Here is a 22,866-nt window from a genome sequence, read left to right as displayed (position 1 = left end):
AATTATGAGACAGGAGACAAAATACAAATATAAGGAGATCCATCCAACTAGTTTTGCCTTACCATGGCATTCTAGGATCTCTCTACTTCACTAGATTCTGAGCTTTCTAGTAGGGCAGGGCTAGAAAGCCAAGCAGAAAAACTTGAAACTGGTGCTGTTGGAAATATGGAGTCACTACAGGTTCATTAACAGAAGACAGTAATCCTGAAGGCAGTGCTTTAATAATTTGGTGGGAACATACAGAATGGATTAGAGGCAGAAATATGGGAGCAGGATGATAGGAGGCTGTTAGAGTAATCCATGTGCAAGGTAATGATGGCCTGGAGCAAGGTTTTTGCAATATAAATGAAGAGGACACATTAAACCTGAGGAAATCAAAGGAAGAATTGACAGGAAATGTCAACTAAATCTATACAGGGGATTACACATGTAAACAAATGAAAGATTCCAAGGTTTATAGGCTAGGAAGTCTAAGAGTTATTGTACAACTGACAAATAGAATAGATGGAAGAGGAAATCAGTTATGGAAGAAAGAGGTTGGTTGGATGAAAATAATGAATGACTCAAATTTTTCTACTTCATTACCTCTCCCTACATCAATGCTCTGGTACTTTCCACATGCATATGCTGTTTCTATAGGTTAGATAATGGCAAGTAATCTGATCATCCAAGTAATCTTGGAATAAAGCCAAGTCCAAACAATGACAGAACAGAAAGGCCAGGAGTGAAAAATACCTGGATCAGAGTCTTGATTATACCAATTAGGGATGTGAAGTGGAGCAGGTTTGTTATAGCACTAAGACTTATAAATTAACTTTGGTAGTATTGTCATTTTTATAATAATGGCACAACCCAGGCATGAGCACTGAATAGTCCTCTAGTTCTTTAAGAGACTATTGTAACTTGTCACCAGAATCAAATGTGAACTTCTGTGTTTGGCATTTAAATTTCTCTACAACCTGGCTCCTTTTATTTTCTCAGTTTTCTCATGTATTCCTCCCCTTCACACACTGCAATCCATCAAGATTGGCCTAGTCACAATTCCACACTCAGGAACTGATCTTGTTCTCCTCATTTATTACCAGTTACACTGCTTTTGGACTTCTCCATATCTCATCACGCCTTCGTTGTCCAGGTAACTCATTACAAAGAAATGTCATTATCCTGCAAGATCGAACCTGCCTCTGTACTCAAATTTCATCAGTACCCTCTGCCCCTCTGATTGATTGAACCCTCTGGCTGCAGGACAGGGCTATGGGCTTTAGGGACTACATTTCAGAAAGGATCTCATCACAGACTTTTCTACACTTACCACAAGCTACACTGCTTTTGGATTTCTGCATCATGCCCCCATTCCAGGTACCTTCTTCCCACCCACCACCCACATTACCTTGTTTTTCAACTTCCTTCTGTGTGTTGTCATCCCCACTAGATTGCAAGCTCCTTGAGAGCAGGGACTCTGTTTTTATTTGTATTCTTAGCTCTTAGCACAATGCCTAGAACACTCAGTTCTTCTCCAGATGGCTAGAGTTAATTCCCTCTCAAATTACAATGTCCTTTGGCTCTGTTAGATATGATAGCTCCTACTGAGTGAATAGCTCTGTGGTAAGACATCACAGATGACAGAGCAGGTAAGGAAAGGTGAGAGAAATCTACATTTCTCACTCCCCTAGGTGAGGAATGATTCCCTATCCAGCCTTAGTTTCTTCCTGAGCTGAGTTTTTCTCTGCTGTTAGAGGTCATATTACTCAGAGCTCTCTCCAGCCTCAAGTGACTCCCTACAGCACCTTTAAAGAGCCACCAGGGGGGTGTGGCTAATTATTTAGCAAGCCAATGCCTTCTATGGCCACCCTAGCTTCTCCCTATTACCTTCAAGCTTAAGTAAAGAACCTCTTCAGCCCTCATAGAGGGATAATGAAGTATAGACACTTCTTTGGACTTCATGTAAGGCCTCACTGACTCAGATATCTGCTTATTTCACTCTTTCATTTCATTAACTGGGCTGATAGGAAATTGGTTGCTATAAAGGGAGTGGTAGAAGAAGTCTCCCAATCAAATCTCCTGTACTATAAAAGTTCATAGTGTAAATGTGCAGTGCAGTTCAAAGAAAATCTCAATCAGCAGTCATACGCGTAATTTCAAAGAAATATATCACTCCAACAGCATACACTTCATTAAAAAAAAATTAAGGATCTATTATGTCAGAAACAGCTTTCCAGATAGTTGTTAGGAGACCTACCAAAATAGCAAAGTACTTGCTCACATTTATGTAATTCATTTTATGTTCACGAAGTACTTTGTGACTATAACCTTTTATTTGATTTTCACAATAACCCTATAAGGCAAAAGAAGCAGGAACTATTATTGTCATGTTACAGGTAAGGAAAAAAACTTAAGGAGTTTAAGTGAGTTATCCATGTTCACACACATCACAAGAGAGATGGGACTGAAGGATTTGTCTTCTGACTCCAAGCTGAATTCTCTGGCCTCCTGTATCACTTCTAGTTTTTCAGATCCTACTTTGTTTTTACCTCAGTCACACATTCTATTAAGAGAAGACTCATCCTCAAACATTTTAATTAGTGCCAAGGAAAATTATTCAGTATATCTGAGGCAAAAAGAAAGAAAATACGAAATAAAGAAATCAACACAGGAAGGGACAACTTGTCAAGGCCAAGAAAAAAACAGGTAAGTGTTATTCAGTGTAGACATCTACACACCTTTGGCTAAAGGATGCTCAACTGGAAACATCCCCAAACCTTCAACAAAGCAAGAATAAATCAAAGCAAGAATAAAATGTCTTTAATTTTTACAGGGAGTTAGAAAACCATAATGTTTAGTTAACAGCTCTTAGAGCAATGATCACTATGCAGAATTCAGGTGGGTAGAGAACAAGAATACTTTCATACAAAGACAAATATATTTCAGTTGTTGCTGTTATTTTTTATTCCTCTTGATTCTATTATACTTAACTATTCTATATATATTCTATTATAACTTAACTATCAAGATTCATTTATACTGGGGTGGGGGAAAATGAGGAGGAAACAGAATTGCAAAGATAAAACAGAAATAATCTATTCTTCAAGAGTAATAAACTCCAAATTTAAAACTATAATATCATATAATTTTTATGTGTTTTATGACAGTTTCTTTCTTCAAAAAGTTTTGTATAGGCTCTCCCTACTTACAAGCTGACATTGTTTCAAAAGTGATTTTTTTAGTCACTTGTTTGGAACTTGAAACATTTCCCTACAGACACAACATCATGTGTGCCTCGGAGCCTAATACCAGCACACAAAATCCAACATTACTGGAATACCACAAAGAGAGTTGTCTTGACCAATAATTGTTTAAGATAACATCACTATTACATAACCAACCAACATATTACAAGTCAAATGAAATGTCCTTTAAGCAATCATTTTCTCTAATATTGTTTGTGTGGAACTAGCTGAACCCCTGTAAGGATGCTTCATCTAACACCGTGTTTTAATGGAACTAATTAAGGTATAAAGTGACATATGCTTGGTTGTTGTTGTTTTTTTTAAAGGGTTTTTAAATTTTTCTTAACACAGTAGAAACATCCAAACACACACCCCTCCCACATACATCCTTTCAAAATAATGAAACAAAAATACCTAGAAAAATGACTGCAACTGATATGGCATCACTTTCCATGATATATATTTGTTTTCACCATATTAGTTTGGGAGCATAAGTTTGGAATAGGAGGAAAAAAGAAGAGAGACCAGAAGAGTTTTTTTCCCCTTTCCTGAACAAAATGGCAACTCTGGCCAAAATTTTAAAGTAACCCAAATTTGTATCTAGCTTTAGCCCATCTCCATTTATATACCTGTCGCCTCCTTGACTGTTAATGATCTTATCCTCCTATCTTGTACAACGTATTGCTTTATACTTTTCTGTTGCATGTGGCATACAGTACTGGAGGTCTGCTGCATCTTTCCCCAGTAATACAGGGGTTCTTAAAACTGGAGTCCAGGAATGGGTTTCAGAATGCCTGTAACTTACGTGGAAGGCCTCATAGCACAGGTTATGATTTTGAGATATCACAATCAAACCAAGAAAGTAGTCTAAAAGGGCTCCTGTAGCAGGAGTAACAGTTCTTACAAACAGGAAGACTCCCTTTGGACATTCCCACCATGGTGGATAGGAGGATTTCATTTTGGCTGGAATGACTGCCTCATTTTTACTGATTCACTCATCTCCCATATTTCAAAGATATGGATTCCTACCTGTTTAAATGTCTTCTTATTCTTTTTTTTTTTTTAGGCAATTGGGGTTAAGTGACTTGCCCAGGGTCACACAGCTAGTAAGTGTCAAGTGTTTGATCTGAGGCATATTTGAACTCAGGTCCTCCTGACTTCAGGGCGATGCTCTATCCACTGCACCACCTAGCTGCCACTGTCGTCTTATTCTTAAAAAGCATGAACATACAAAAACTGTTATACTAAAATGGAAGATTAAAAATTAATATAGTTGATTAGCTATGAATTATTTGGGATGAGGGGAATCAAAGGTTCATAGAGTAATGCTAATGGGGATCTTAGAAGTCGCTGAGTCCAACACCCTCATTTTCAGATAAGGAAAATGAGGCATAACCAAATAAGAAAATAAACAGGTGAAGAAATAAGCTGTTCCTAGAATTATACTTAACTGGAGGTTATGAGGTAATGAGGACCAGGTACACTATGGATAAGTAAAATTCAGAGATGATCCCCAAGCTTCCCAAGGGGCTACAACTTTGTAGACCCACTAAGTGAGACTGAGAAAGGTTCTTAATAACCAGCTGTGATAAAGTTAAAATCTATTTCTCCTTCCCTACTCAAGATCTCTGATGAAGAGGTTACCTATGGATAAATAGCACAAGCTATTTTCTTTTTTCAGAATGTATCTTTGGAACAACTGAGCCAATTTCATAAAACATTGAAATTATACCAAAGAATGGCTTCATGCAGTATCAGCCAAAGCTGATTTTTGTTGAAACACTGAACACAAAATCACAGCTTGAACAGATAGAATGTACCAGGAAGCAATGATGAGATAATTAAAATAATGCCCAAATGAGAATGCTTTCTATTTTAAACTTTGGGAATGCTGAACCTTTGGAAAAATGGAGAGTTAGAGAAGGACCAGTTTTATTTAATCATATTTAACTTTAAAAAATAAATTAAGTTTTGCAAGGTAGACAGAGAGAGGAATGAAGAATAAAAGAAAACTATAAAAATTAAGAGGGGAAATATCATTTAGAATACTAAATGTTTTAGATGACAATGAGAACTTAGTATGGTAAATGTTAGATATGACAGTAATGAAAATTACTATTCTACAAAAGATAGAAAATCCCAACAGATAATAACTATTGTGCATTTCTAAATATTGAACTAAAATATACATATCACTCAGAAAGGAGTGTCTAAGATCCCTTGCTGGTGCTAATAAATGTGAATTTTTGCTTCTCTGAAGGGATTTTGTGAATGTTGTTGAGGCAGCTCAAGAAATAATGTCATCAAGGGGAAGTGAATATAAGTCAAAAGGATGCTCACCACTACAAAGACTTGAAGATTAAATACTATAACTACAACTATGACTACTACTACTATCATGTACCATTTGTATAATGCTTTAAGGTTTGAAAATTGCTATACATGTCAACTCAGTTGATTCCCCATAGGTCCTATTAATATCCTTATTTTGCAGATGAGGAAAATGAGGCTGAGAGAGATTAAAGTAACTTGTCCAGGGTCACACAGCTAGCTAGAGTCTGAGACAGGATTTGAACTCCTCTTTCTTACTCTAGGCCTACCACTCTTGTCCACTGGACCACTTAGCTGTGCCATTAATGTCATAAAGATTATTAAACTGTGCTATTAAAGAACATGGATTATTTTTCAGCAGAGCAATAGCATCACCACTACCACTACCCTTCAAAATCCAATCCACTGTTCATGGAGGCAACAGGAAAGTAGGTCAATGACAACCAGGGTAGTATAAAATGGGGACTTTGTGTCCCCTGAGATCATTAAAGTACCTGTGAACAGCTGTCAGAAATGTTGAAAATCTTGCATACTTGGCTTTGGCAAAACTACCAACTAGATTACCCTGTAATACAACAGATCACAACAGGCAAAAGACATAACAAGGGTAGAATAGGATTATATGCTGCCTTTACTAGAAACTATCATGATGATCAACTTGACATGGAAAAGAGCAGAGTGAGTAATGCTCCTTCAAAAGGCAAGATACATTTTAATAAATCAGAAAAGCTAATACCGTAGATGATGGAAATGCTTCAGTTCCAATGACAATGAACACCAAGGCATAAGTATACACAAAATGGAATGGAGTCATGAATATTTTCATTATGTGCCAATATTATGTCATAGTAAAATCGGAAAGAGATTTTATCGGTTATAGGAAAGGGGTCCATGCTACTTTTTGTCAGTTCTAAGCCATACGATATAATTTTCACCAATATAGGGCAATTATAAGAAATAACTTTAGCCTGAAGTCTAAATTAGATGAAAGAAAAAAATGAAATTGAGTAGTCATTAAAAACCTGAGCTATCGAACTTGAGGCTATTGAAAAATACTCACTTATTACAAACTCCGGAAATTCTAGCACAACATGAAATGGATGACAAAAACTGTACTTATGTCTCATATTATTTTGAAAAAGAGGTGGGCATACTTGAACTAGGGATTGCAAAAATCATTTTTTTCTAGTTCAGTGGCACAAGACCAACTAGCAAAGCAACTATTTCAAAAGAGAGTAAGTCAGAAAAGCTGAAAATGGCTACAGTCATTAATTAACACACTCTGTCAACATTTATACAGAAAGTGTAAAGACATTTCTGAACTGTAGATAATAGTACATATGGCAGCAATGACTTTAGTAAAAACCACTGAAGAAAAGGCAGAGCTACTGAGGAAGAATACTAAAGCCAGGTGCAAACACCATCTTAATAGGTGCAGATTGAAAGTGCTACACTACAGAAGATTTGCAGAAAGGTTTTGTCAACTTACATTAATATCTAGCTATTATATGTAGGAGAATATTACAAATCACCCAATGAGCTCTGATTAAAAGTTTGTAGAATACAATCCAGAAAATGACATAAGAAAATCTAAATTTGATTAATCATCTAATTAAAGGAAAAGGTGAAATATGAAATTAAAGGAGCACAGAGAATAGACTATTCAACATCAATCAAAACTTTTACTACATATATGCTTGTGAAGTAAAGAAATGAGAACAAAGAGAAAGCCCCTGAAGAAGGAGGATGAGGTATACAAATAATCGGCATTTCTATATATTACCAAAAATATCTAACAGGAAAAGATAGAGAAATTCCATTTAAAATAACTAAGGATAGTATAAAATACCTGGGAGTCTACTCACCAAAAAGTCTTCAGGAAGTAGGTGAACACAATTACAAAACACTCTTCAAATAAATAACGATAAATCTGAATAAATGGAGAAACATTAATTGCTCACGAGCTCATTAATTACTCATGATCAACATAAGCTAATTAGTGTAACATACAAGAAACTACCTGTCAGATCTATCGACAGGGGAAGAGTTCACGGCCAGACAAGAAATGAAGAAGTTCACAAAAGCTAAAATGGATAATTTTGATTACATAAAATTAAAAAGTTTTGCACAAACAAAACCCATGCAGCTAAAATTAAAAGAAAAGAAACTAGCAAACAATCCTTGGAGCAAATTTCCCTGATAAAGGTCTCATTTCTAAGATACATGGGGAACTGATTCAAACCAGGTCAACTACTCTGCAACTATACCCAAAAAGCTATTAAACTTTATCTCCTCTTTGACCTAGCAATATAGCCACTAGGTTATATAATCCCAAAGACATCAAGGAAAGAGGAAAAGGACCCATATGTATAAAAATTTTTACAGACATTCTTTTTTTATGGCAGCAACTGTTGTGATGATAAAGGGGATGATTTCAGAAAAGACTGAGAAGACTTATATGAACTGATGCAAAGTAAAGAGAGTGGATCTAGGAGGAAAAATCGCTACAGTAACAGCAATATTGTAACTATAATCAACTTTGAAAGACTTAGGAACTCTAGTAAACACAAAGACTAATCACAACTCCAAAGGATTCATGATGAAACATCCTATGCACCTTCAGGGAGGTGTCTGAAACTTTTTCTTTGTTACACTATAAAGTGACGGGCCAGATAAGAGCCATAATTACCGTCTCAAAAACTTCACAGCAGTTCCTTAGAAAAGCACTTTATCGGTTTCCCTTGAGTATAAGCCTCATCCCATTTTTTCTAGTAAAGGTATCAATATCCACTAGCATATGATGAGACTCACAGTGGTCTCTCTATCTTATTATTGATTTAATAATTATTGAACAAGCCACTCAAAGTGGATGTCACAGCTACACTGACTTCATTGCTTTTTTCCAAACCTTCTGACTCAGCTCTGTACTCTTGACTTTTTCATGTCAAATATATCGAACCAAGTATAGCAACAATATCAGAGTATATGAGACCTACATAGAAAACAATTCTCTATTTAAAACATATCACCAACACAATAATGTCAAGAACAATTTATCAAAGAGGTGGTATTTTTCAGAGAGAAAGTTTTAAGGGTCATTGGAGTTCTTATTATCTTATGTAGAATGAAGTAGTGCTTTCAAATAAAAAAAGAGAGTCTAACCAAAACAATTTAATAAGCACTTAATGCACATGAATGATATCAAGCCATGTGGTTCCAAAAAATCAAAAACAAAAACATAAACAAAAAATCACATTAAACAGGGTGGCATATTTGCTTTCAATTGAAATCCTACTGGTAACATTACCTAGAATCAAGGCATGGGCTTAAAAAGCACGATGATCTTAGAGTAAGCAGTGATTTTGGTCTGATTCCTGCCTTCCTTATTTCCTATTTGTGGGACCATCAGCAAGTCATTTAACCTCTTAAAACTTCGGTTTCCTCATCTGTAAAATGGGAAGGCAACAAGCATTTATCAATCATTTCCTAAGTACTAAGTACTGTGCAAAAGTTCTGGGGAAACAAATACAAGCAAAAAGAAAAATAATCCCTGCCCTCAAGGAGCTTGCATTCTAATGGAAATCTTTATACCTAAGTTTTTATATCCCAGAGCTGTTGTCAAAATAAAATGAAATTACATTTATGAAACATTTTGCTATTGTTATTAATCCAGTTAGTGGAAAATAAATAGTTTATTCTTAAAATATTTGTCTATTTTGCTGAATTAGATATGAAATATTTGTTATACTGCTGCATCCTCAGAGTTTTAATTCCCAACCAGTAACATTAGATGAGGTAAAATACGAATATATTACAATGGTACTTAAGCCAAGAAATTTTAAAAATTGATCCTAAAAGTCAATGTCATTTAGGGTAAATAGGCAAATAAAAATGTTAACTGCATTGTTTTATTCTATTCTATCCAATTTACTGTTTATAAACATAAAAGAAAAAAAAAGTAATCATACCATTTCTTGAACAGGTAATATGGTTAAGTGGAATGAGCACTGGAGGAGTTAAGGGGCCGGGATTCAAGTCTTGTATCTGCCCTTTACTTTACTGATCTACACATTTAAGGACTAGATGAACTTAGGGCTAGCCATGACAACTTATTAATTCAAAAAGTGCATCATCAGTAATATGATGCCCCTTCTCCTACTGGAGTTGAAAATAAATTGCTCAAAAAGTGACACTGAACTATACGTACTGAATGACTTACGCAAATTAAATCATTTCCTCTCATTAGATTATAGGTTTTACCCATTTAAGAAAAGGTTTCCACATATTGCTATAAAGAATGCAGAAACACATTTTAGTATTCACTTCAAGCGAGATCAGACATACTTTCTCTCCCTACATCTATTGTCACAAATAACTGAACTGACAAGGCAGTTATGTCCCCAAAACAGTTGATATCTGGAAAGGATCAAGTTTTAGAGGATTATCAAACTCGACAGCTGGGAGAGTAGTGAGAATCTCAACGAGTCCAATGTGTTCATTTTAGCAAGGAAGAGCTTTGAAGCCTAAAGGGATTTAGAAGCGACTTACTCAGTGTCTTATAGTTACTGAGTAGAAGCATCAGAATTTGACCCCAAGTCTTTTCAAGCTAGATCCAGTGCTTTTTTTTTCAATTATAAGGAAACAGGGTTAAAGGGAGAAGGGATGGTATTTAGAGATCATTTAGATTTGCCTTATCATTTTTCAGATGAGAAAATCATGGCCCAGAGAAGTGAAGTAATGTAACAAAGTGCAAACAGAAATTCACTAAGTAGCAGAACCAGGACCTGTGACTCTAAATCTATTGCTCTTTCCAGTATACCAAGGCAGTCATTCTGTATTGATTATTTTAAAGAATATACCGGCTGTTTGCCTGAATTATCTAAAAAAAGAGAAAAAACCAGCTGCTTTGGCATTAGGCTCAGCCACTGATGGCATACAATAATTCTGAGTGGCATGATCAGAAACACTCATCAACAAAATGTTCAAGGAGGTAAAACTTTGCTTTAGAGTCTTAGCAGTTCAGTACTTTTTCAGTCCTCTTATTGCTCTCCTTTCTGCCACCCAATTAAGAGGGGGAAAAATCAATGACTTGGCCACCAGCCAATCTAGCCTGAAATATTAGCTATAATGGTCTGACTATGGTGTTGCTAAAAGCTTTAGCTATAAGCTCACCCAAGTATACTCATACTTTAAAAAGGTAGTACCTAAGAGATAGGAGTAGCATCATAGAAGGTGGTGAAGGAGACTTCTCCTGCTCCTCCAAAGCTAACACATAGGATGACAGGAACCAAGAAAAAAATCTCTATAAGGCCAAATCATAAAAGGTAAAACTATATACTTTTTTTAAATTTTATTTTTTATTATTTTTTTTGATTTATCAATAATCACTTCCATATGCTTTTGAGTTTAACATTTTTCTCCTCCTTCCTCCCCACCACCCTCCCCAAGACGATGCATAATCTGATATAGGCTATACATTTACATTTATATTAAACATATTTTAACATTAGTGATGTTGTAAGTAGAAATTAAAATCAATAGGAGGAACCATCAGAAAGAGGAAACAAAACTCAACAGAAGAGAAAAAAAAGTAACAATTCGGCTTCCATAGTTCTTTCTTCGGGTGTGGATAGCATTTTCCATTACAAGGCCTCTCGAGATGTCTTAGATCCTTGTGTTGCCAGGAAGGGTTAAGTTTATCAATATTAGTCATCATGCAACATGGCTGTTATTGTGTACAACGTTCTCCTGGTTCTGCTCACTTCACTCAGCATCAGACCATACAAGTCTTTCCAGGTTTTTCTGAAGTCAGCCTGCTCATCATTTCTTATAGCACAATAGTATTCTGTCACATTCATATACCACAACTTGCTCAGCCATTCCCCAATGGATGGGCATCCTCTCAATTTCCAATTCTTTGCCACCACAAAAAGAGCTGCTAGGAATATTTTTGTACACGTAGGTCCTTTTCCCATTTGTGTGATATCTTTGGGATATAGCCCTAGAAGTGCTATTGCTGGGTCAAAGGGTATGCACATTTTTACAGCCCTTTGGGTATAGTTCCAAATTGCTCTCCAAAATGTTTGGATCATTTCACAACTCCACCAACAATGCATTAGTGATCCAATTTTCCCACATCTTCTCCAACATTTATCATTTTCCTGTTTTGTCCTGTTGGCCATTCTGACAGGTGTGATGTGGTACCTCAGAGTTGTTTTGATTTGCATTTCTCTAGTCAATAGTGATTTAGAGCATTTTTTCATGTGACTATAAAGGCTTTAATTTCTTCATCTGAGAACTGTCTGTTCATATCCTTTGACCACTTATCAATTGGGGAATGGCTTGTATTCTTATAAATTTGACTTAATTCTCTATCTATTTTAGAAACGAGGCCCTTATCAGAGAGACTGGTTGTAAAAATTCTTTCCCAATTTTCTATCTTCCTTCTAATCTTAGTTGCATTGGGTTTGCTTGTGCAAAAATTTTCCAATTTAATGTAATCAAAATTATCTATTTTGCTTTTTGTAATGTTCTCTATCTCCTGTTTGGTCATGAATTCTTCTGTTCTCCATAGATCTGACAGGTAAACAATTCCTTGCTCTCTCAGTTTGCTTATAGTATCAGCCTTTATATCTAAATCATGTACCCATTTTGACTTTATTTTGGTATATGATCTGAGATTTTGGTCTATGCCTAGTTTCTGCCATACTCTTTTCCAGTTTTCCCAGCAGTTTTTTTTTTTTTTCAAAGAGTAGGTTCTTATTCCAGAAGCTGGGGTCTTTGGGTTTATCAGATAATATATTACTATAGTCATTGACTACTGTGTTTTGCATACTTATCCTATTCCACTGATGCACCACTCTATTTCTTAGCCAGTACCAAGTAGTTTTGATGGTTGCTGCTTTATAATACAATTTAAGATCTTGAATGGCTAGGTCACCTTCCCCTGCATTTCTTTTCATTAGTTCTCTTGATATTCTGGACCTTTTGTTCTTCCAAATAAATCTTGTTATTATTTTTTCTAACTCTATAAAATAATTTTTTGGTAGTTTCATTGGTATGGCACTGAATAAGCAAATTAGCTTAGATAGAATTGTCATTTTTATTATATTAGCTCGGCCTACCCATGAGCAACTGATGTTTTTCCAATTATTTAGATCTGATTTTATTTGCGTGAAAAGTGTTTTGTAATTGTGTTCATAGAGTTCCTGGGTTTGTTTCAGGAGGTAGACTCCTAAATATTTTATAATGTCTACAGTAAGTTTAAATGGAATTACTCTCTCTCTTGCTGTTGGGCTTTGTTGGTAATATATAGAAATGCCCATGATTTATGTGGGTTTATTTTATAGCCTGCAACTTTGCTAAAGTTGTTTATTATTTCAAGTAGTTTTTTACTTGATTCTCTGGGATTCTCTAAGTATAACATCATGTCATCTGCAAAGAGTGATAGCTTTGTTTCTTCTCTGCCTATTCTAATGCCTTCGATGTCTTTTTCTTCTCTTATTGCTAAAGCTAACGTTTCCAGTACGATGTTGAATAACAGTAGTGATAATGGACATCCTAGTTTCACCCCTGATCTTATTGGAAATGCTTCTAGCTTGCCACCATTACATATTATGCTTGCTGAAGGTTTTAGATAGATGCTATTTATTATTTTAAGGAAGACTCCATTTATACCTATGCTCTCTAGTGTTTTTAGTAGGAATGGGTGTTGTATTTTGTCAAAAGCTTTTTCTGCATCTATTGAGATGATCATGTGGTTTCTGTTAGTTTTGGTGTTGATATGATGAATTATGCTGATAGTTTTCCTTATATTGAACCAGCTCTGCATTCCTGGTATAAATCCTACCTGGTCATAGTGTATTATTCTTGTGATAAGTTGCTGTAATCTATTTGCTAATATTTTGTTTAAGATTTTTGCATCTATATTCATTAGAGAAATTGGTCTATAATTTTCTTTCTCTGTTTTGACTCTTCCTGGTTACGTATTAGCACCATATTTGTATCACAAAAAGAATTTGGTAAGATTCCTTCTTTACCTATTTTACCAAATAGTTTATATAGTATTGGAATTAATTGTTCTTTAAATGTTAGATAGAATTCGCACATAAATCCATCTGGCCCTGGAAATTTTTTCCTAGGGAGTTCATCAATGACTTGTTCAATTTCTTTTTCTGAGATGGGGTTATTTAAGTATTTTACTTCCTCTTCTGTTAATCTGGGCAATTTATATTTTTGTAAATATATATCCATTTCACTAAGATCGTCAAATTTGTTGGCATATAGTTGGGCAAAATAATTCCTAATTGTTTAAATTTCCTCTTCCTTGGTGGTAGTTTCACCCTTTTCATTCTTGATACTAGTAATTTGGTTTTCTTCTTTCTTTTTATTTAATTAGATTCACCAAAGGCTTATCTATTTTATTGGTTTTTTCATAAAACCAGCTCTTAGTTTTATTTATTAGTTCAATAGTTTTCTTAATTTCAATTTTATTAATTTTTCCTTTGGTTTTCAATATTTTTAATTTGGTGTTTAATTGAGGATTTTTAATTTGTTCTTTTTCTAGTTTTTTTTTAGTTGTATGCCCAATTCATTGATCTCCTCTTTTTCTATTTTATTTATGTAAGCATTTAGAGATATAAAACTTCCCCTAAGAACTGCTTTTGTTGCATCCCATAAGTTTTGGTATGTTGTCTCATTATTGTCATTCTCTTGAATGAAATATTGATTGTTTCTATGATTTGTTGTTTGACCCAATCATTTTTTAGGATTAGATTATTTAGTTTCCAAATATTTTTTAGTCTATCTTTCCATGGCCCTTTATTACATATAATTTTTGTTGCATCATGATCTGAAAAGGATGCATTTACTACTTCTGCCTTTCTTCATTGGATTGTGAGGTTTTTATACCCTAGTACATGGTCAATTTTTGTGGATGTGCCATGTACCGCCGAGAAAAAAGTATATTCCTTTCTATCCCCATTCAGTTTTCTCCACAGGTCTATCATACCTAACTTTTCTAATGTTCTATTCACCTACTTAACTTCTTTCTTGTTTATTTTATGGTTAGATTTATCTAGTTCAGAGAGGGGGAGGTTGAGGTCCCTCACTAGTATAGTTTTGCTGTCTATTTCTTCCTGTAACTCCCTGAACTTCTCCTCTAAGAATCTGGATACTATACCATTTGGTGCATATATGTTTAGTAATGATATTACTTCATTGTCTATGGTGCCTTTTAGCAGGATGTAGTTTCCTTCCTTATCTCTTTTGATAAGATCTATTTTTGCTTTTGCTTTGTCTGAGATCAGGATTGCTACCCCTGCTTTTTTTACTTCAGGTGAAAGCATGATATATTTTGCTCCAGCCTTTTACCTTTACCCTGTATGTATCACTCTTTTTCAAATGTGTTTCCTGTAAACAACATATTGTAGGATTATGGTTTTTAATCCAATCTGCTATACGCTTCCATTTTATGGGAGAGTTCATCCCATTCACATTTACAGTTATGATTACTATCTGTGTCTTTTTCTCCATCCTTTTTTCCCCCCTGTTTATGCTTTTCTTTCTCCTTTCTACTTTCCCCTCCTTCCTAGTGTTTTGTTTTTGACCAGCGCCTCCTACGGTCCCACCTCCCTTCTATTATCCCTTTCCCTTTTCTTCCCCTTTACCCTTATTTCTTCTCTTCCCTCCCTTCTCTTTTCCCTTTTGCCTCCTACTGCCTATAATGCAAGTTAGATTTCTATACCTAACTGATTATGTTATTCCCTTCTTGAGCCAAATCTGATGAGAGTAAGGTTCAAACAATGTTCATCGCCCTCCCTTCTTTACCTCTGCTCTAATAGGTTTTTGTGTCTTTTCCTGTAATGTAATTTACCCTTGTCTGCCTCCTCCTTTCTCAGTACATTTTCTTAGGTCAGACTAATCTACTTACTTGGATCCATTTAACCCACTTGATTAATTTTTTTTTCTCATTACATCAAAGTCAACTTATATCCACCCCCTTTATGTATACTCCTTTTACATGGTATAATAACAATACAGTTCTCAAGAGTTGCAAGTGTCATCTTCCCTTGTAAGGATGTAAACATTTTGCCCTTATTAACAACATATTGTATCTTTCTGTCCCATTTATCTTTTTATGTCTCTCTTGAGTCTTGTACTTGAAGATCAAATTTTTTGTTGACCTCTGGTCTTTTTATCAGGAACATTTAGAAGTCCCCTATTTCATTGAATATCCATCTCCTTCCCTGAAAAATCATGCTCATTTTTGCTGGGTAGTTAATCCTTGGCTGCATTCCAAGCTCCTTTGCCTTACAGAATATCATGTTCCATGCCCTACGGTCTTTTAATGTAGAGGCTGCAAGGTCCTGTGTAATCCTGACTGTGGTTCCATGATATTTAAATTGTTTCTTTCTGGCTGCTTGTAGTAATTTCTCTTTAATATGGTAATTTTGGAATTTAGCTATTATATTCCTTGGCGTTTTCAATTTGGGATCTCTTTCAGGCAGAAAGCGATGGATTCTTTCTGTAGTTACTTTACCTTCAGGTTCTGGACTTCAGGGCAGTTTTCCTTTATGATTTCCTGAAGGATATTTTCCAGGCTCTTTTTTTCATCATGACTTTCAGGTAGGCCTATAATTTTTAAATTGTCTCTCCTGGATCGATTTTCCAGGTCAGCTGTTTTACCCATGAGGTATTTTACGTTTTCATCTATTTTTTCATTTTTTTGTTTCTGTTTGACTGATTCTTGCTCTCTCATAGAGTCATTAGTTTCCATTTGTTCGATTCTAATTTTTAACATATTGTTTTTTTCTGTTAGATTTTGTACTTTCTTCTCCAATTGGTCAATTGTATTTTTAAGGGATTTATTTTCTTCATTGTACTTTTTTCCAATTGGCCAATTGTGTGTTTTAGGGACTTGTTTTCTTTGGTGCACTTTTTTTCCAATTGGCCAATTATACTTTTAAAGGACTCCTCTACCTCTCTCATTTGACTTTTAAAATCTTTCTTGAGCTCTTCTAAGAAGGCTTTTTGGGCTTCAGACCAGTTCATATTCCCTTTTGATGTTGCAGATGTGGGTTTGATGATAGTGTTGTCCTCTTCAGAATTTCTGTCTTGATCTTCACTCTTCTCATAATAAGAATCTATCGTACATTTCTTTTTACTCATGGTGTTTCTTTATTCCCTGGCCTTTACAGAGATTAAGCTCTCCTGCTGGGGAGCAGAGGGCACTGACCCAAGCTTCTTGTGTTGGGAGCCTAGGTCTTGGTCACTGGCTTTGGGAGCTGGGGCCTCTTATGTTGGCAATTGGAGGCTGTAGGTTTCCGGCAGCTTATCTGGTGTTGGGCTGGAATCAGCAAGGCTGGGACTTTCAGGTAAATCTAGGTTGCCTGCTTTTCCTTTCCTTTAAGCTTTGTTTAGCTCCTTTTAGATAAGTGCTGCCAGGTGTTTATCTGCCTGGGGCCTCTTGGAGTGCTGCCTCCCTTATTTCTGTTGAGGTACTGGGAGACTTCTTTGCTGTAGAATGCCGAGGCACCTGGTGGTTTTCTGAGCTGGTTTCCACCAGTTACCCCACCCTCACTGAGGCACTCAGAGGTCCAACTGTTGGTGTTTGCCTGCTCGACCACCTGGGCTTCTGGATCTCCTCCTGGTTGGCAGTTGGAGGCTGTAGGGTTCTGACAGCTTACTTGGTGTTGGGCTAGAATCAACAAGGCTGGAACTTTTTGGCACCTCTAGGTTGCTTTCTTCAGCTCCTTTCAGATGAATGCTGCCCGTGCTTTTCCGCCTGGTGCCCTTTGTAGTGCTGCTTCCCTTATTTTTGCTGAGGCACTGGGAGACCCGTTTGCTGTAGAATGCCGAGGCACCAGAATCTCTTCCTGGTGTGCTAGTGGGTCTTTCCACTAGCTGGCTGGGCAAGTCCTGTTTCATACTGCTCCCCCTCCCCCAGGGTAAGAAGGGCCTTTCCCGTTAATCCCTCTAGCTACCTAGGCTGCTGCACCCCGTCTTTCTTCTGGTTCAGCTGTTCCAGGGTTTTTTCTTGGGTGATATTTTCTGGGTTTTCAGAGGTTGATAGGGGAGGGTGAGAGCGACTACATTTTTACTCCACCATCTTGGCTCCCGGAAGTGGAACCCAAAACTATATACTTTTAAAAATTTATCCTTAAGTTCCAAAAATCTGGGGATAGATACCGCAAAAAAAGTCTAGAATTTAGACTCCCAGAATCAGGTTAAATGATCTAATGATACATGTGGACAGAAGAACAAAAGCCTAAATGGGCCTACAGTAGTTGTCCTCAGGTATTTCAATGGTTGTAACAAGGAAGATGAATTACTTTTGCTCCTTTTGGCTCCAAGTGTGCAGAATATAGAGCAAGGAAAAGAAGTTACAAAGGAATAGATTCTAGTCAGTAACTCCAAAATGGAAAAATCTGCCTTGGGAGTTAGTGAGACCCTCCCACATTAAAGTCTTCAAGCAATAACTGAATGCCCACTGTTCAGAAAACTTTAGAGGGATAGGGGTTCCTATTCAAATACAGGCTGCAATAAATGACTTCTAACATCTTTACAACTTTTGTGATGCACTGGTTCTGTTTGCCTCTCTGCTGAGTGGGGAAGGTTGCAGAAGTGTCCCTGTGGTATCCCCGCCCCCAGGTCTCACTCTGAAGTGTTTTTTCAAAGTATGATCCATCCTAACATACAAAAGAAAGAAACCACTGCCCACCACATAATCCAACACACACACACCTAAGAAGTGAATAGATGAAGGATTGGCATAGGACAAAATACAGAAATAGCTTTTGTTGTAAAATAGAATTTAATTTAATTCAAGAAATATTTATTAATCCTACTACATATATATGTATATATATGTGTGTGTGTGTATATATATATATATATATATATGTATGTATGCATAAAACAAACATTGTGCCAAGGAAACAAATATAAAAAAGATAGCCTTTGTCTTGAGAAGCTTGGATTCTCCTAGAGGAGAAAAAATAAAAATAAATGAAGAAATAATACAGTGAGGATGGGCGTCAACTAGAGGGCATCTCGAAAAGCTTCCAACAAGAGGTGACAGCTCAGTGGAAACTTGAATGAAGCCAAAGATTTGAGAGAGAGGTGAGAGCACTTTTAAGACATGGTGAACAGAGAGCCTGTACAAAAGCATCAAGAGATAGAACTCACTCAACTTAGTTATCTGCCAGACGTTTTGCTTTAAAATATAATTACCATACAAATTTAAATACAACAAATGTAAGGATATTTTTTTTCTATTCTTATAGTTATATAAATAAAACCAAATGACTAAATCTGAAAAATGACATCAGCATCACTTATTTGAAAAAGGCAATCGCCCCCCACACATTTTGTTTGCTGTATTGAGATATTGATTTGCTCATCTCCCCTTGAAAAAACAAGATACACAAGTTACATCAACCCTGCTGTTTTTCAAGATGAATCCCTGTAATTAGGGATCCAATTGAAGGGGAACCAAAATGTCATCTAAACGTTCTTCCAGTCTCATCAAGATATTACCCAGTATTTTATGTCTGACTGCCAGGAGGATAAACAGAAAGGAGTACATTTTCAAATAGCTTTGCTAATTTTAAGGCACATCAATTTTCATGTGTGAAATGAGTGCAGTAATTGTCCTGGTGAATGAAGAAATATACATGAAAATTGAGCTACACATCCCCTGTGTGGAGAGGAGAGTGTTGGAAAATTAAGCAAAACCCCATATACAGATCTTAAAGTTTGAACTTTTGCTTATGCATAAACACCAGAACTTAGACAACTGAAAGAAAACCAGTATATTAATTTGCAAAGATGGACAGACTTGGCTCTGAAAGACTTTTGACTTTTCCAAAATGAAATTGAACTTCCAGAACAGGGAAATTGTTATCAATGCACCATTTCAAGACTCAGGCTCAGAAAGCATTTCTAAATGAAAAGCTCCATGCAGAATCTGAGCAGAGCCGTCTTCATTTTAACGAATATCTCACCATATCACCAAAGTGGTCACTCTGAAGGATTCATGTGGATCTCTGTTCGAGCTCGTTAAAAAAAAAAGTCAGATTTTATAGTCATAACTCAAGAAAAAAAGAGAAAAAAAACCTCCGTGAAGCACTGTAGTGTATCCACTTGGTAAAGTCCTTGACATTTCTAAAATACCAAGTCATATGATTTCCTTGATATGCTTCAAAATGAGTCTGAAAGGTTTTTCCTTAGACAACAGAGTTACAAACTCCCATCTCCCCACTCCTCTCCATTCCAATGCACCAAGATGTCAAAGTGTGTGGTAGTGGTTAGCGGAAGGGGTATTGATGATGCCTACATCACTGTTGCAATGATAGCAAACATCTCCAAGAGCTCTGGACTGAGAATATTTTTCAAGTGTTTCAACTGCAGTTGTGTACTTATGTACATAAACAGATTCAATCCAATTTCAGAGATTGAATAGAATCAATGAGTTTCTGATACAAAAGCCAGTTTGATTGGCACCACTATCCCTTCACAAGGGATTGACCTCCCTAAGGGTAAAAGACTATAAGACTATGTAGCACATGACTAACAGATGGAAGAGGACAAAAAGGAGCTGTTATTTAGCAAAGACACTTTTGCACTGTTCACCTTCCCTTTTCACAGTGTTATCTAGAGAAAAAGAAAGAAGCAAAAAAAAAAAAAAAAGAGATCTGAAGTACAGAATGCCTACATTTTGAATAACAGCCAATCTTGGCAAATTTGATGACAAAAAAAATTGAAGGTACCTCATAAAACAGGAAGCTCAGCAATTCACAGAATAACCATAGTTATTCAAACCCAAAAGCAAATTAAAAATATCAAAGAGGAAGAGAAATAATGTCTAGAAAACCATGAGGTTCATGGTGATTTTCCTGATGATTCATCATCACATTTGTGTAAAAGAAATGTTCCACAGCTCCCACAGATGCTCTATGCCAGGGATGGGGAACCTGTGGTCTCAAGGCCACATGTGGCCCTCTATGTCCTCAAGGGCAGCCTTTGACTCCAGGGCTGCACTTGAGGACCTAGAGGTGAGGACACAGGTTCCCTACCCCTGCTCTATGCCTTGATACTTTTTATAAGGTGAGAACACCTCTTCAACTGAGCTGTAGAAATCAAAGGCATAAAGTAGGTGGGGAAAAAATTCCTATACACCTTTATTGAAACACTCAGTTAAAGGCACAAACAATCTAGTTAAGGTGATTTGGAAGGAGTAAAGTGCTTCAGGCCACTGGATGAAATCTAAAGCTGAAATGTACTGGGATATGGTTGAAAGAACTGTACACATCTCAAAGAGTAATGACTATATTAAAGAAGGAGCTTTACACATACAGCATTGAGAGTCAAGCTTTAGGAGTACTTGAAGAGCCAGACCCTAGTGCCTATGAATAGAGGGCAGCAAGGAGGGTGAAGGGGGAATGAGCAGAGGGAATGTTAATTTCCTCCCCAACTCCAATCTTCACTGACCACATCCTCGGGAAGATTGAAGTAGGAACCATCCACCTAAGCAGGAGCAGAGAGAAGATTAACTAGCTATATTAAGGAAAGGCAGCTTCAAGACATTACAAGGGCCTAACCCTGAGTCCATTAAAAACAATAGCAACAATTACAAAAAAAAAAAAAACAAACCCAAAACTAAAGACACTGAAGGGGACGAGTTTGTAAAGGGGAGGAGTGTTTGAGGGAAATATGTTTTGGACATGCTGACATGTTTTGGATGTGGGTTTAAAATGTCTACTGGACGTCCACTTTGAGGTATCCAATAGACACTTGCAAATATGAGACCAGAAGACAGCAGAGAAATTAGGGCTTCATTTTACACATCAAGTAGATTTGAGAATTTTAAGGATAAAAATGATCATTCAATTCATAGGAGCTGGTAAGATCACTAAAAGAAAGAGTATAAAGGGAGAGAAGAGGGCTCCACACAGAGCCTTATGGACCCCCATAATTAGTGGGTGTGACCTGAAGATCCAGCAAAGGAGACTGAGAAGGAGCAGTCTGACAGTAAGGAGGAGAACTGGGAGAGAGTAACTTCCAGAAACCCCAGAGACAACTGGAAAATGTTAGAGAGTTTACCTGGATTTTTGCAATGCATTTGATCAAGTTTCCCACACTATTTTTATGGAAAAGGAGGAAAGATATATGTTAGATATTGTCATCAGATTAACTTGGCCCTGGTCAAATGGCTGCCCCCCAAATGTGGCCATTAATGCTATGATATCAAATGCAAAGGAGCACTCCAATGGTATATACCAGAGCTCTCTGTTTGGTCCTATGCTGTTTAATGTTTTAATAAACAATGTGGATAGAAGCATATCTGGCATATTTGTAAAATGTGCAAATGCCTGAGAGCTTGCAGAGATAATCAACACACGGGATGAGAATCCAAATCAGAAAAGATCTTACAGGCAAACGTGAGGATGAATCACACAGGGGTAAATGTATACTCCTATACTTATGTTAAAAAAAACAAAAAACAAAAAAGACTTCATAAATAGAAGATGTGGAGGTATGGATTAGTAGAAAGACAAAATGGGGGAGGTTTCTAGCATAGTAAAGGATCAATATGAATCAGTGGTATATTATGGTAGTTAAAAAAGTAAACGTGACATTGAGTTACACTAAGACACATACTGTTCAAGAACTACAGAGTTCCCGGTCCCACTGTCCTCTACCCTGGCCAGACCCCATCTGCAGCATTGTGTGGAATTATGATTTTGTTTTTTCTTTTTTAAATCCTGTACAATCTGGCCCCAACCTATTTATCTAGTCTCGCTGGATGGCTAGATGTTACTGTCCCCCCCATCCTCTGTAATCCAGCCAAAGTGACCTTTTGTCAGTCTATTTTCCATACGTGACACTCCATGTTTTATCTTTACACTGGCCAGCCCATATGCCTAGAATGGACTCTCTTCTTTGCCTCCACCTCAAGTCATCACTTCCTTCAAGATATAACTTTAATGCCATCTTCTTCATGAAGTGTTGCCCGATTCCTCCAAATGCTGACGCCTAAACGACATTATGTCAAAGTACTTTGTACACATTTGTATTTATCGATTTTATATCCGTGCCGTATATATTTTTATATGTACTTATTGTCTCCTCTATTATAACATAATTGCCTTTTTAGTAAGGATTGCTTTGTTCTTTGTACTTATATCTCCCCAGAGACTAGCAGAGTTCCTGGCACATAGTAGGCCCTTGATAAATACTTGGTTGATTTAGTTACCCACCTCACATTGTAGGAATGACAGAAATAATAACTAGACAGTGTCCAGAA

Source organism: Vombatus ursinus, unplaced genomic scaffold (genome assembly GCF_900497805.2).
Source record: "Vombatus ursinus unplaced genomic scaffold, bare-nosed wombat genome assembly UNPS02014903.1, whole genome shotgun sequence".
Taxonomy (NCBI): Eukaryota; Metazoa; Chordata; class Mammalia; order Diprotodontia; family Vombatidae; genus Vombatus; species Vombatus ursinus.
The sequence above is the reverse complement of the archived record's forward strand: the minus strand, read 5'-3'. Positions refer to the sequence as shown.